Raw genomic sequence first — 15,015 nt, 5'->3', positions numbered from 1 at the left:
CTTTTGTCGCTTACAGGTGCAGATAACCTGCTGAACTCCATTAGTGATGGGGATCTGGGATTCAGATTATTCCCCGCGAACCATGATTTCCCAGTAAGTTCAGGTCAACCGCAATTCCGGGGTTAGGCCTAACCGTCATTCCTGAAAAAATTACGTGTCCAAACCACAGGTGCTGTAGCTTGCTTAACAGCTCGGCAGCCGTTCTCAGGCCCAGTATGGATTCAACAACATTGTAGAAAGTTGATAAAGGGTACAGTTTCACCGGATAACACGTATATATGTAGCCTAGTTTACACATTAAAAATATATGTCTATAGATCAGGAGGCAGACTCAGATGTTCTCAGGCCCAGTATGGATTTGACCAGATTGTACAAAGTTGAGAAAGGGTACTTTATCACTGGATAGCAGGTATATATATAGCATAGTTTAAACATGCAAAATCTCCATTTTCTCAGTATGGATTACACAGCAATCTAAAAAGTGGAAAAAAGGAAATGCATTTGAGGCGTACACAACTATATACTTTTGGTGTTATTTTTAAATCTTCATATATATTTCTGTCTCAGTAATACAGTCCAGCCTCTCCGCAATAGGAAATGAGATGCATACAATTAGTGACATAAAGGCTATTGATTGCAGAAATCTAGGAATTATTATTCACGGGAAAAACTTCCGTCACAATTCTCATAGGCGATGCTGACCCTCAATTAATTTGTGTGTTGAGACAGTGAAAACATTTTTTTGTGAATAAAGTCTTGCTGTATCGCACTTCCGTTGATGTCACACGTTTGTGAGTAGGAAAACTGTGAAAGCTGATGATAAACCACCACTGCATGTAATTGTGAGTCGACGTCCATAAGAAATGGAAGCCACTGATCATCTGGAGCTAGAGCCCGGCCAGCAGGACAGGGCATAGCTACATCTTAACCATCATCTTTCAGTTCAATCAATTTGTAGTGGCAGTCCCAGTGAAGGATTTGACAGCCCAGACTACACAGCGGAGGAGCAGGGAGAGGTAAACATTGCAAATGCTGGGGCCCTGCCCAAGCAAGGGGGAGCACACTCGTGGGCGTCGGTACTGGCACTGGACCCCTCATAGTACGGCGGTGTGTCTGACGGCGGGTGTGCACCACCACTGTCAGAGACACTTGATTGCACTATGAGGGACCCTATGCCAGTGCCCGCGCCGAAGAGTCAGCCTACCCACCTGTCCAGGGCAACGGCACTCGCACGGTTTTGTGCGCTAGGTGGTGACCCCGGCCATGGAGGGGGCCGCCCACTTAGGGAGGTTTACAAAGTGGCATATGTAGATGTGGGTCATTCAGCTGCTGCAAAAGGCGAAATAGGTCAAGTTCGCGGAATAGGAGGAGGACCAAAGCAAGCCATTTTTCTGGCAACCTATGTGTCATCAAGGGAAGGTGGGACAAAATCCTTGCAAACCCATGCATGGTTCATTTTAATGAAGGTTAGATCATCCACATTTTGGGTTGACAGACGGGTCCTTTTTTCTGTCAGGATTGATCCAGCTGCACTGAAGACTCTTTCCAATAGCACACTTGCAGCTGGGCAAGCGAGCTCCAGTAAGGCATATTGTGCCAATTCAGGCCAGGTGTCCAGTTTAGCGGCCCAATAGTCAAAGGGTAATGACCTGTGTGGGAGAACATCGATATGGGAGGAAAAGTAGTTGTTAGCCATAGTTGACAACTGCTGTCTCCTGTCACTTTCCATCGATGCAGTATTACCTGTTGTGTGAGCGGTCCGTGAAAAATCAGTCCACAACATTGTCATGAAACCCCTGTCTCCAACGCCACTTCTGCTTTGTGCACCTCGAACACCTCTGCCAAGCTGCCCCCGGCCCGTACGGCTCGTGTGAGAACCATCACCGCTGCTGTGTGCTGGGAATGCCTCAACCAACCAGTTAACCGGGGTTGCTTGTTTAGCAGCCAATATTAGGTCAAGGTTCTCCTGTGGCATGATGTTTTGTAATTTGCCTTTATAGCGTGGATCCAGGATGCTGGCCAACCAGTAGTCGTCATCGTTCATCATTTTGACAATGCGTGGGTCCCTTTTTAGGATCTGCAAGGCATAATCTGACATGTGGGCCAATGTTCCCGGTGTCAATGATGCACTGCGAGTGCTGGGTGGAGGAGCACTTTCTGGTAAATCCACATCCCTCCAGTCATGCACAAACCCTGTACCAGACCTTGCCACGCCAACATTTTCACTTGCCCCACGAGATGCATCTTCCTCCCCTAAGTAATCATCCTCTTCCTCCTCTTCTTCCTCCACCTCGTCCAGGACAGGTCCCTGAGCAGACAATGGCTGAATGTCATCAAGGATTCCCTCCACCTCTTCCTCCTGGTCAACATTGGCTGCAGACGCCTGCTCCTTAAGGTGCGTCATGATTCGCAACTGTCCTCTGTGGGTACGGGACAGGAGTCCTTCAATGAACTGCTCCTTCAACAGTTTATCTTCTTCCTTTATGCTTTCAGGATCAACTTGCTTAACTGCTCGCAGCGCCTCCTGCAGGTTGAGAGCATAGTCCTTGATACTGTCCTGCGCCTTCTGTTTACAGCCAAAGAACCTCATCTTGATTTCAGCTGCAGGCGAGTGTCAAAGGTGCTCTTCAGTTTGGCCAGGACCTTTGCAACAGTCTCTTTATCAGTGTCCTGCCAGGCTTTCACTTCTCTCAGTGCTGCACCCGTTGCTGCCCAATCAGAATATTCACTTTCTGGCTTTCAGACAGAGGGTAGACTTTAAACAAACTGCACAGTCTCTCTTTAAATTCACTCAGGGTATGCGACTCACCCGAGTACTGCGGTAGTCAGGCCGCTCCCGGGATATAGGGCATAGACAGCGGCATTATGGAGACAGCTGCGGCAGGCGTTCCTCCTTGCGGTGCTGCGGGGTTGGCAGCGGCGTGCGCCGCTGCATTGGCTTGTGGCGCGGACATTCTCTTCCCTCCTAGTTAACGTTAGCCAGGGCCAGGGGTTCTGGGAGCTCACCGGCAGCTGCTTCACAGGCCCGACGCTCCGGGCTGTAGGGCTCAGCTCCTCCTCTTCTCGCACGCTGTCCTCTCTTCCCGTGCGGCACTTCACTTCTTCGCGCTCTGTGGCAGGCTCCGCCCACGAAGGCCCGCCTCTTTCTTCCCGTGCGTGCCAAGCAGCGCGGCAATGGCGGCAATTGGCGCCAAATTCACACAGTCTTTTACACAAACACAGTCTATGGCACACAGGACCCAGGGATACCAGGCTCCGTAATCCTGTTCGTGACGCCAAATTGGGTCACCCTCCCAGGGTGTGGGGTACTCGGTACGGGGCCGGTGTCAGTGGGATGTGTCACAGCAGAGGTGACCCGGTCCGTGACCCTGGGCGCCCAAGTAATGGTGGAATATGATGTAGTTTAAGTGGAATGGAATAGTTTGTGACGCCACCTGTGGTGCTCGGCAAGGGAGGTGTTAAGCCGACGCTGCAGACAGATCCACTGGGACTGATGGTAGGGTGCAGCAAGGATGTAAAAGCTCCCCACAGATGAAGCTATAGTCCCAGTGCAGTGTAGATGTGGTTGGTACAGGGATGTAGCAGTGCCGGGAAGGTAGGGAGCAGACAAGACACAGCGGGGTGCAATTTCTGTACCTTTACTTGATAACTGCAGACCAGGGTCCTGATTATAGATGGTAACGGAGCAGGCTAGCCTGGAAGCAACTCAGGGATTCTCTCTCAGCAGACGGGCTGTGCAGTCTCCTTCCTAGCGCTTGTTTGAATGAAGTACTCCAGTACTAAGTTACTCAGAAGTTCCTCCTGTCAGATGTTCCCAAGAACCTTACTTGCACGGCAGACAGCTGTAGCCTCTCTCGGGGACTCCTTTCTCTAGTCCTGGCTCTCTATCCAAGCTGCTGTTGTGCCTCAAGTCTTAAACGGGAGTAGGGCATTTACAAGCCTCCTACTCATCTGGCATCTGCTTTAGGACCGTTAGTATCCGTACAGCCGTGGAGACCAGGCTCCAGTTCTTGCGCTCTCAAGCTGAGGGAGCTCGCCTTATGCAGCTCAACCTCCAGCTTCTCTCTACACGTCTGCACACTTCACCCTCCGCAGACTAACTAACTCTTCCTTCCTCCTGGCCCTCAGAGAGCACTCCGCCCCTTAATCCTGGTTCAGAGTTCCCCCTGCTGGCCTGGAGTGGAACTGTGTTGCATGTATGGATTGACTGCGAGAGAGATCCATAATTGCCTCCAAGCCTGGCATTACCCTCCCCTGGAGGAAGGCAAAGCCACTGTGGCGACCATACTCCTGGGGGCGCCACATAAAGAGGTCATATTTACTTAGTAAGGCCGAAAAAAGACATTTGTCCATCCAGTTCATCCTATATTCCGTCAGAATAAATCCCCAGATCTACATCCTTCTAAAGAACCTAATAACTGTAAGATACAATATTGTTATGCTCCAGGAAGACATCCAAGCCTCTCTTGAACCCCTTGAAGAGAAAACAGCTGCACTCTGGGAAATTTTGATTTTCAATGCAAAAAATTTTTTATTGAAGACACCACAGGGGAATAGTGCGTTGAGGTCTTGAACCCCTTGACTGAGTTCGACATCAATTCCAAATTCTCACTGCCTTAAAAGTAAAGAATCCTTTTCTATGTTGGTGGAAAAACCTTCTTTCCTCCAGTCGCAGAGAATGCCCCCTTGTGACCATCACATTCCTTGGTATAAACAGATCCTCTGAGAGATGTTTGTATTGTCCCCTTATATACTTATACCTGGTTATTAGATTGCCCCTCAGTCGTCTTTTTTCTAGACTAAATATTCCTAGTTTTGCTAATTTCCATGTGTATTGTAGTTCCTCACCCACTTTATTAATTTTGTTGCCCTCCTTTATACTCGCTCCAGTTCCATTATATCCTTCCTGAGCACTGGTGCTCAAAACTGTACACAGTACTCCATGTGCGGTCTAACCAGGGACTTGTACAGAGGCAGTATAATGATCTCATCATTATACTGCATCCAGACCTCTTCTGGATGCACCCCATGATCCTGTTTACCTTGACAGCCGTTGCCTTGCACTGGCTGATCAAGGTAAGTTTATCATTAACTAGAATCCCCAATTCCTTCTCCATGTCAGATTTACCCAGTGGTTTCCCATTCAGTGTGTAATGGTGATATTGATTCCTTCTTCCCATGTGTATAACCTTACATTTATCATTGTTAAACTGCATCTGCCACCTTTTGGCCCAAGTTTCCAACTTATCCAGATCCATCAGTCAAAAGTTTTACCATAACCAGGTTCCCCGCATCATGTTCCCACATGCTTTATGAATCCATTAGCCCTCTGTGTCTGTGCTGTTACATACTTAACATTATGGCTAGTTCATACAATCAGGGCAACTGTTACCACCCACCTTTCGTGTCTCCCTTTTTTTCCTCATAGATTGTAAGCTTGCGAGCAGGGCCCTCATTCCTCTTGGTATTTGTTATAATCTATGTGATTATTGTTATGCTGTAATGTCTATTGTCTGTACAAATCCCCCCTGAAATGTAAAGTGCTGCGGAATATGTCGACGCTATAGAAATAAAATTTTTTATTATTATTATCTGTAGCAGAATACTATCTTCTCTTCTATTGACTGCTTTACATAGTTTAGTATCATCGGCAAATATCGATATTTTACCGTGTAAACATTTTCTCAGATCGTTAATAAATATGTTGACGAGAATAGGTCTCAACACCGACCCTTGTGGTACCCCACATGTCACAGCGACCCAGTTAGAGAATATACCGTTTATAACCACCTTCTACTTTCTATCGCTAAGCCAGTTTACACACATTTTCCCCCAGACCCAGCATTTTCATTTTGTGTACCAACCTCTTTTGTGGCACTTTGGAAAAACCAAGATATACCATGTCCAATGACTCACCTTTGTCCAGTCTATAACCTACCTCTTCATAAAAGCTGATTAGATTGGTTTGACAGGAGCGATTCCTCAGAAACCCATGCTGATATGGAGTGAAACAGTTATTCTCATTGAGATAATGTAGAATAACATCCCTCAGAAACCCTTCAAATATTTTACCAACAATAAAGGTTAGACTTACTGAATACTGAATACTTTCCGTACTCACTGTATGTACTGTTAGATAGTATGCTGCCTTCTTCCCTAAAAGAAACAGGAGGTAGGTGGAGATGGGCAGGCCTCTGGATGTTCAAGTCCGGCGGGTTCGGCCAAACAGTTACAAAAAGTTTGGGTTCGGGTACCAGAACAGTACCCAGACCCAAACCCGAACACGGACTCCATTCACTTGAATGGTAGGCCCGAACATTCACTGTTTGCCACGCTGTCATGTGCATTCACTTGGACATTCTGCTGTTGTGTGCATGTTATCCTGTGTCTCTTTTCTCTTTTTTTTCATCTAATCTCCCTGGCACAGTGTTGCACCCAGCTTCTGTATTTACGTCATGTGCATGGCAGCGCAGCAAACACCACTTCTGATCGGCAGTGAAATCATCAAAAACAGGGGAACCCAAGCCATTGTTTTTTTTTTTAATTATTTATTTATTTACAGCACAGGAGTGGCTGATGAATACTCCCATTCGCCGTTCCTGCTCTAACTGTTATTAGTGGAAGCAGGTGTCCCATCAGCTGACACCAGTGACCGGAGATAAGCTTTATACCTCCGATCACAGCAGAGCATTCACACTGTCTCTCTGACCGGTGGGGATGATTTCACCGCCAATCAGAAGCAGTGTTTGCCGCGCTGTCAAGCACATGACAGCATGACAAACACCCGTAGTTGGGCAGCCGAACCCAAGCAGTAACACGGAATTCCTGGAGTACGGACGTTGAACTTAACTGTTCGGGTTTGCCCATCTCTAGAGGTAGGTGCAGAGCAAACTGAAAGAGCAAGGAAATAAACCCTAGCTGGAATTTAATGTCAGACTTTAATTTGTCTGATGCGTCACTCTACATTGTCACCATGTGTTCCATTTGGACTGTTGCTTCTTGGTTGATGTAAAAGTTCCTAATGAGGCTGATCAGATGGTTCAGCACACCCATGTCTTTCATGGTATTTGAAAGTTTCTGTTGATGAACACAGTCGAAGGCTTTGTTGTAGATGATGAAGCAAAATAGATATCCTTGTATTATTTGGCTTTTTCCATTTTCCATCTAATCTAGCAATCACATCTCCTGTTCCTCTGCCTTCTCTGAATCCTGCTTGTTCCTCTAGCATCTCTTTGTCAAAGTAAGACTGCAACCGTCTTTGTACTCTTAACTTCAGTAATATTTTGCTTGGATAAGGTATGAGCGCAGTAGTCTGATAGTTTCAACAATTGGTAGCATCTCCTGACTTCAGAATAGGAATTATGCCCCTAGATAAATTCCTTGAGGGGTGTAGTTGCCAAAATGTGCTCACTTCTGGGGATTTTTGTTGTTTTGACACCTCAAAGACTCTGCAAATATAACATGGCACCGACAAACTGTTCCATCTAGGTTTGCATTCCAAAGCATTGCTTCTTTCTTTTGGCGCTCGGCAATGTACCCAAACAGTAGCTTTCCAACACATATGGTGCTTTATTGTACTCAGGAGAAATTGCACAACAAATTTTGAAGTCCATTTTCCCTTGTTACCCCTGTTAAAATAAAGAATTTGGAGCTAAAGCAACATTTTAGTTGGAAAAATGTAATTTTTAGTTTTCATTGCTCAATGTAATAAAATTATGTGAAGCACCTGTTAGTTCAAGATGAATTGCTTTAGGGCGTGTAGTTTCCAAAATGGGGTCACTTGTGGAGGGTTTCCACTGTTTAGGCACATCAAGGGCTCTGAAAACATAATATGGACTCCACTATCTATTGCAGCAAATTATGTGCTTCAAAAGTCAAATGGTGCTCCTTCCGTTCCAAGCCCTGCCGTGCTCCCAAACAGTAGTTTTCCACCACATATGGGGTATCGATGTACTCAAGCATTGGTTACATTTTGGTGATGCACCTAAAGGGTTAATAAACTCCTTGCATGTGGTTTTGAGCACTTTGAGGGGTGCAATTTTTAAAATGGTGTCACTTTTGGGTATTTTCTTTCACATAGTACCCTCAAAAGCACTTCAGATGTGATGTGGTCTCTAAAAAATAGATTTTGTAAATTTTGGGGAAAAAATTAAAAATTGCTGATAACCTTTTAACTCTTTTAACTTCTTAACAAGACAATTATGCTTAAGAAATAATGCTTATGTAAAGTATAAATGTAAATCATGCTAAATAGCTGCATAAGTCAAATTTATGTCAGAGATTGCAAAGATGATTGTTTATAAAATGATGTCATTCTCACGTTCGAAGCAGTAGTGGATGGTGAGATATGGAGCCTGAAAGTAAAAAGTTAAAAAAATTGTTACCCTTTTGCTCATCAGTGTACATCTCCTCCCTCTTGTTGATCTACCACCCTAGCCATGCTCTCTGTTCTGCCAATGATCTAAGTCTAAAGCCCCTGTCACTAGTGTTGAGCGACTTTTGGTTTTTTAGGGTCGAGTTTCGTTTAATGAAACCCAACTTTTCCAAAAGTCGGGTCGAGCAAAATCGGCCGACTATAGGGAAAAGTCGGGGTCGTCCCGAAACACGAAACCCAATGTAAGTCAATGGAGAATTAAAGTCGGCAGTGAGAGGAGGACAGGAAACACACCAACAGTGCCCATTTGAATGCCAAAAGCATAAATTCTTGATACTGAAGCTTGTCAACCTTAATTAACTTCATAATACTAGTTACGCACTGAAAAATGGGGGTTATTTGGCTACAGTTGTGGGGGGGAGGGCTGGCTCCAGGTTTTCGTGGGCCCAGGGCCAAAGAGCGCCCCTTTAACACATACCACAACTCATGATGCTCCGATACGGCAGAGAAATAGCAGTATAGTACAATGAAAAATACATCACTTCTTACATCTCATGACTGATATCCATTTTAAATTCTCCAATACCTCCAAAAACGGACAGTATATAACTCCATACAGTATTATGGCCAGCGCTTAGTGCGCTATACAGAGTAATGAGGCCCATATATTTCTCCATACGGAATCATTATTCTCATATAATGTTTCAAACCGTATATGATGTGCTCCACATAATGCTACAGTATATGTTGGTCCCAATGGATGAAGCTCCACTGTCTTATGGGCCCAAATAATGCTCCATATATAATGGGCCCCATTTCTACTGCTCTAGTGTATAATGGGCCCTGTAAATGCTGCTCCAGTGTCTGATGTCCACCTTTGGAATGCTCCAGTGTATGGTGGGCCCCATATATCATTCACCAGAGTATAGTGCTCCCCAAAAATTGCTGTCCCAACATTGAAAACAATTACATAAGTTTCCTTGCTAGGGAATCCCTGCACTACTCTGAACTCCTTGTCGTCCCCATCTTCCATCTCACTGCACTTGGCTGTTTAGGCCCTCCTACCGGCAGAGACACTTTTGCGTATTATGCGGTGCCCTGTGCCAGTGCCATCGCCCATGAGTATGCCCCCCACCTGCTCAAGGAACCTGCACTTTCATCTGCACCTTCCTCTTTGTCACCGTGTAAGGTGGTATAGTATGCGGGAAGGGGAACCTGAGTTTCCTCTGGGTCAGATTCTGGCTGTGTAGAGTGCGAGGGGAATATAGTGGTCTGGGTCAATGTACCAGCAGCATCATCCAGCAGTGGCTGGGCCTCAGTGCACTTGTGGCGTCCCCAAGAGTACGGTCGCCACTGTGGCATTGCCCTCCTCTTAGGGAGTGTGTTGTCAAGCTTGGGAGCAACGAAGGATCTCTCTAGCAGTGAAACCAACACACAACACATTTCCCACTCCAGGCCAGCAGGGAGACCTCTGAACCTGACTGCTGAGGAGCTGCTCTCTGTGGTCGGGAGGAGGTAAGTTAGGGCACTCTGTGCAGGGAAGGGGAAGTGTGTGGACATGAGAAGGGGAGCTGGAGGATGAGCAGAGTTAAGGCTCACTCCTAGCTGGAGCGCATGGTCCGGATTCCGGTCTCCGAGTTTGTAGGGACACTGACGTTCCTGCAGCAGAAACCGGGGGAAGTAGCAGCTATAAATGCTCTGTACCCAACTAAGGCTCGGAGGCCCCAGCATCGACGTGTGCGAGGCAGAAGGAAAAGGCTACAGCTGTCTGCCATACAAGTAAAGTCTGAGGAACATCTGTTAGACAGGAGGCGTTTCAGTGAACCACGGTCCTGTGAGTGCTTCCCCCACCAGCGCTAGAAAGGAGACGTTCAGGAAGGTACATGTTGGCGGAGTGTTGGAAGGGAGCTTTCCATTCTGGTCCCGGAGGTTGGCAGAGGTCCTGACCCGGAGGACAGAGCACGGAGGCAGGCATCTGTGTAACCTGCAGACTGTGAGTAAAGCTTTGGAACTGCACGCTCTGGTGTCCTACAGTTATTCCAGCACCACTACATCTGGGTACCAGCACCTACACCGCCTGTGCCTTTCCCCCATCACTACATCTACACTTCCCTGGGACTTCAGCTCCACCTGTGGGGAGCTTCACCATCTTTGCTGCACAACACCATCAGTCCCAGAGGATCTGCATGCAGCGTCGGCCTAACATCTATGTTGCCGAACACCACAGGTGGCGTCAAACTATCTATATAAACTCTTTACCATTATACCACGCCATTTACATGGGTGCCCAGGGCCACCGTCCGGGTCACCGCTGCTGTGACACATCCCACTGACACTGGCCCGGTACCGAGTACCCCACAGCCCTGGGAGGGCGACCCATATGCCGACTGCTGATCGGGCGGCGTTATTTCCACGAACCTCCAAACAGCATCCCTGAAGACAAAGTTTTTGGTTTCCGGGGGCAGTATGATTGCAAAGCTGAACCTTAAAGGAATGTCCAAAAGGGCACCACCAGGAGTGGAGCCTGTGGCTTAATTGGACTGCACCCGGGAAACCACTACCATACAAGCTACAGAAAAGATGGACAGATTGCAAGCTTTGTCGATTCTGTGTGTGGTGTGGTATGTCCGTTTGTAGTTGTGCTAGCGATTTCTCAGCTTTATTCCGTTAACGACCGAGACTCCGGCATGGCCCCGCGGTACGTGTCAAGCTTACTAGAGGGATACGCGAGGCTGTGGCACGTGAGATCGAGCAATAACAGGTCTAGCATTCCAGTACATGTCCGGGGCTGCATGCACTCTACACTGAAAGGACCAGCTTTTGTCGCTTACAGGTGCAGATAACCTGCTGAACTCCATTAGTGATGGGGATCTGGGATTCAGATTATTCCCCGCGAACCATGATTTCCCAGTAAGTTCAGGTCAACCGCAATTCCGGGGTTAGGCCTAACCGTCATTCCTGAAAAAATTACGTGTCCAAACCACAGGTGCTGTAGCTTGCTTAACAGCTCGGCAGCCGTTCTCAGGCCCAGTATGGATTCAACAACATTGTAGAAAGTTGATAAAGGGTACAGTTTCACCGGATAACACGTATATATGTAGCCTAGTTTACACATTAAAAATATATGTCTATAGATCAGGAGGCAGACTCAGATGTTCTCAGGCCCAGTATGGATTTGACCAGATTGTACAAAGTTGAGAAAGGGTACTTTATCACTGGATAGCAGGTATATATATAGCATAGTTTAAACATGTAAAATCTCCGTTTTCTCAGTATGGATTACACAGCAATCTAAAAAGTGGAAAAAAGGAAATGCATTTGAGGCGTACACAACTATATACTTTTGGTGTTATTTTTAAATCTTCATATATATTTCTGTCTCAGTAATACAGTCCAGCCTCTCCGCAATAGGAAATGAGATGCATACAATTAGTGACATAAAGGCTATTGATTGCAGAAATCTAGGAATTATTATTCACGGGAAAAACTTCCGTCACAATTCTCATAGGCGATGCTGACCCTCAATTAATTTGTGTGTTGAGACAGTGAAAACATTTTTTTGTGAATAAAGTCTTGCTGTATCGCACTTCCGTTGATGTCACACGTTTGTGAGTAGGAAAACTGTGAAAGCTGATGATAAACCACCACTGCATGTAATTGTGAGTCGACGTCCATAAGAAATGGAAGCCACTGATCATCTGGAGCTAGAGCCCGGCCAGCAGGACAGGGCATAGCTACATCTTAACCATCATCTTTCAGTTCAATCAATTTGTAGTGGCAGTCCCAGTGAAGGATTTGACAGCCCAGACTACACAGCGGAGGAGCAGGGAGAGGTAAACATTGCAAATGCTGGGGCCCTGCCCAAGCAAGGGGGGGCACACTCGTGGGCGTCGGTACTGGCACTGGGCCCCTCATAGTATGGCGGTGTGTCTGACGGCGGGTGTGCACCACCACTGTCAGAGACACTTGATTGCACTATGAGGGACCCTATGCCAGTGCCCGCGCCGAAGAGTCAGCCTACCCACCTGTCCAGGGCAACGGCACTCGCACGGTTTTGTGCGCTAGGTGGTGACCCCGGCCATGGGGGGGGCGCCCACTTAGGGAGGTTTACAAAGTGGCATATGTAGATGTGGGTCATTCAGCTGCTGCAAAAGGCGAAATAGGTCAAGTTCGCGGAATAGGAGGAGGACCAAAGCAAGCCATTTTTCTGGCAACCTATGTGTCATCAAGGGAAGGTGGGACAAAATCCTTGCAAACCCATGCATGGTTCATTTTAATGAAGGTTAGATCATCCACATTTTGGGTTGACAGACGGGTCCTTTTTTCTGTCAGGATTGATCCAGCTGCACTGAAGACTCTTTCCAATAGCACACTTGCAGCTGGGCAAGCGAGCTCCAGTAAGGCATATTGTGCCAATTCAGGCCAGGTGTCCAGTTTAGCGGCCCAATAGTCAAAGGGTAATGACCTGTGTGGGAGAACATCGATATGGGAGGAAAAGTAGTTGTTAGCCATAGTTGACAACTGCTGTCTCCTGTCACTTTCCATCGATGCAGTATTACCTGTTGTGTGAGCGGTCCGTGAAAAATCAGTCCACAACATTGTCATGAAACCCCTGTCTCCAACGCCACTTCTGCTTTGTGCACCTCGAACACCTCTGCCAAGCTGCCCCCGGCCCGTACGGCTCGTGTGAGAACCATCACCGCTGCTGTGTGCTGGGAATGCCTCAACCAACCAGTTAACCAGGGTTGCTTGTTTAGCAGCCAATATTAGGTCAAGGTTCTCCTGTGGCATGATGTTTTGTAATTTGCCTTTATAGCGTGGATCCAGGATGCTGGCCAACCAGTAGTCGTCATCGTTCATCATTTTGACAATGCGTGGGTCCCTTTTTAGGATCTGCAAGGCATAATCTGACATGTGGGCCAATGTTCCCGGTGTCAATGATGCACTGCGAGTGCTGGGTGGAGGAGCACTTTCTGGTAAATCCACATCCCTCCAGTCATGCACAAACCCTGTACCAGACCTTGCCACGCCAACATTTTCACTTGCCCCACGAGATGCATCTTCCTCCCCTAAGTAATCATCCTCTTCCTCCTCTTCTTCCTCCACCTCGTCCAGGACAGGTCCCTGAGCAAACAATGGCTGAATGTCATCAAGGATTCCCTCCACCTCTTCCTCCTGGTCAACATTGGCTGCAGACGCCTGCTCCTTAAGGTGCGTCATGATTCGCAACTGTCCTCTGTGGGTACGGGCAGGAGTCCTTCAATGAACTGCTCCTTCAACAGTTTATCCTCTTCCTTTATGCTTTCAGGATCAACTTGCTTAACTGCTCGCAGCGCCTCCTGCAGGTTGAGAGCATAGTCCTTGATACTGTCCTGCGCCTTCTGTTTACAGCCAAAGAACCTCATCTTGATTTCAGCTGCAGGCGAGTGTCAAAGGTGCTCTTCAGTTTGGCCAGGACCTTTGCAACAGTCTCTTTATCAGTGTCCTGCCAGGCTTTCACTTCTCTCAGTGCTGCACCCGTTGCTGCCCAATCAGAATATTCACTTTCTGGCTTTCAGACAGAGGGTAGACTTTAAACAAACTGCACAGTCTCTCTTTAAATTCACTCAGGGTATGCGACTCACCCGAGTACTGCGGTAGTCAGGCCGCTCCCGGGATATAGGGCATAGACAGCGGCATTATGGAGACAGCTGCGGCAGGCGTTCCTCCTTGCGGTGCTGCGGGGTTGGCAGCGGCGTGCGCCGCTGCATTGGCTTGTGGCGCGGACATTCTCTTCCCCCCTAGTTAACGTTAGCCAGGGCCAGGGGTTCTGGGAGCTCACCGGCAGCTGCTTCACAGGCCCAACGCTCCGGGCTGTAGGGCTCAGCTCCTCCTCTTCTCGCACGCTGTCCTCTCTTCCCGTGCGGCACTTCACTTCTTCGCGCTCTGTGGCAGGCTCCGCCCACGAAGGCCCGCCTCTTTCTTCCCGTGCGTGCCAAGCAGCGCGGCAATGGCGGCAATTGGCGCCAAATTCACACAGTCTTTTACACAAACACAGTCTATGGCACACAGGACCCAGGGATACCAGGCTCCGTAATCCTGTTCGTGACGCCAAATTGGGTCACCCTCCCAGGGTGTGGGGTACTCGGTACGGGGCCAGTGTCAGTGGGATGTGTCACAGCAGAGGTGACCCGGTCCGTGACCCTGGGCGCCCAAGTAATGGTGGAATATGATGTAGTTTAAGTGGAATGGAATAGTTTGTGACGCCACCTGTGGTGCTCGGCAAGGGAGGTGTTAAGCCGACGCTGCAGACAGATCCACTGGGACTGATGGTAGGGTGCAGCAAGGATGTAAAAGCTCCCCACAGATGAAGCTATAGTCCCAGTGCAGTGTAGATGTGGTTGGTACAGGGATGTAGCAGTGCCGGGAAGGTAGGGAGCAGACAAGACACAGCGGGGTGCAATTTCTGTACCTTTACTTGATAACTGCAGACCAGGGTCCTGATTATAGATGGTAACGGAGCAGGCTAGCCTGGAAGCAACTCAGGGATTCTCTCTCAGCAGACGGGCTGTGCAGTCTCCTTCCTAGCGCTTGTTTGAATGAAGTACTCCAGTACTAAGTTACTCAGAAGTTCCTCCTGTCAGATGTTCCCAAGAACCTTA

The sequence above is a fragment of the Dendrobates tinctorius genome, unplaced genomic scaffold (assembly GCF_039654945.1).
Source record: "Dendrobates tinctorius isolate UK_male_01 unplaced genomic scaffold, ASM3965494v1 ptg000043l, whole genome shotgun sequence".
Classification (NCBI taxonomy): domain Eukaryota; kingdom Metazoa; phylum Chordata; class Amphibia; order Anura; family Dendrobatidae; genus Dendrobates; species Dendrobates tinctorius.
The sequence above is the reverse complement of the archived record's forward strand: the minus strand, read 5'-3'. Positions refer to the sequence as shown.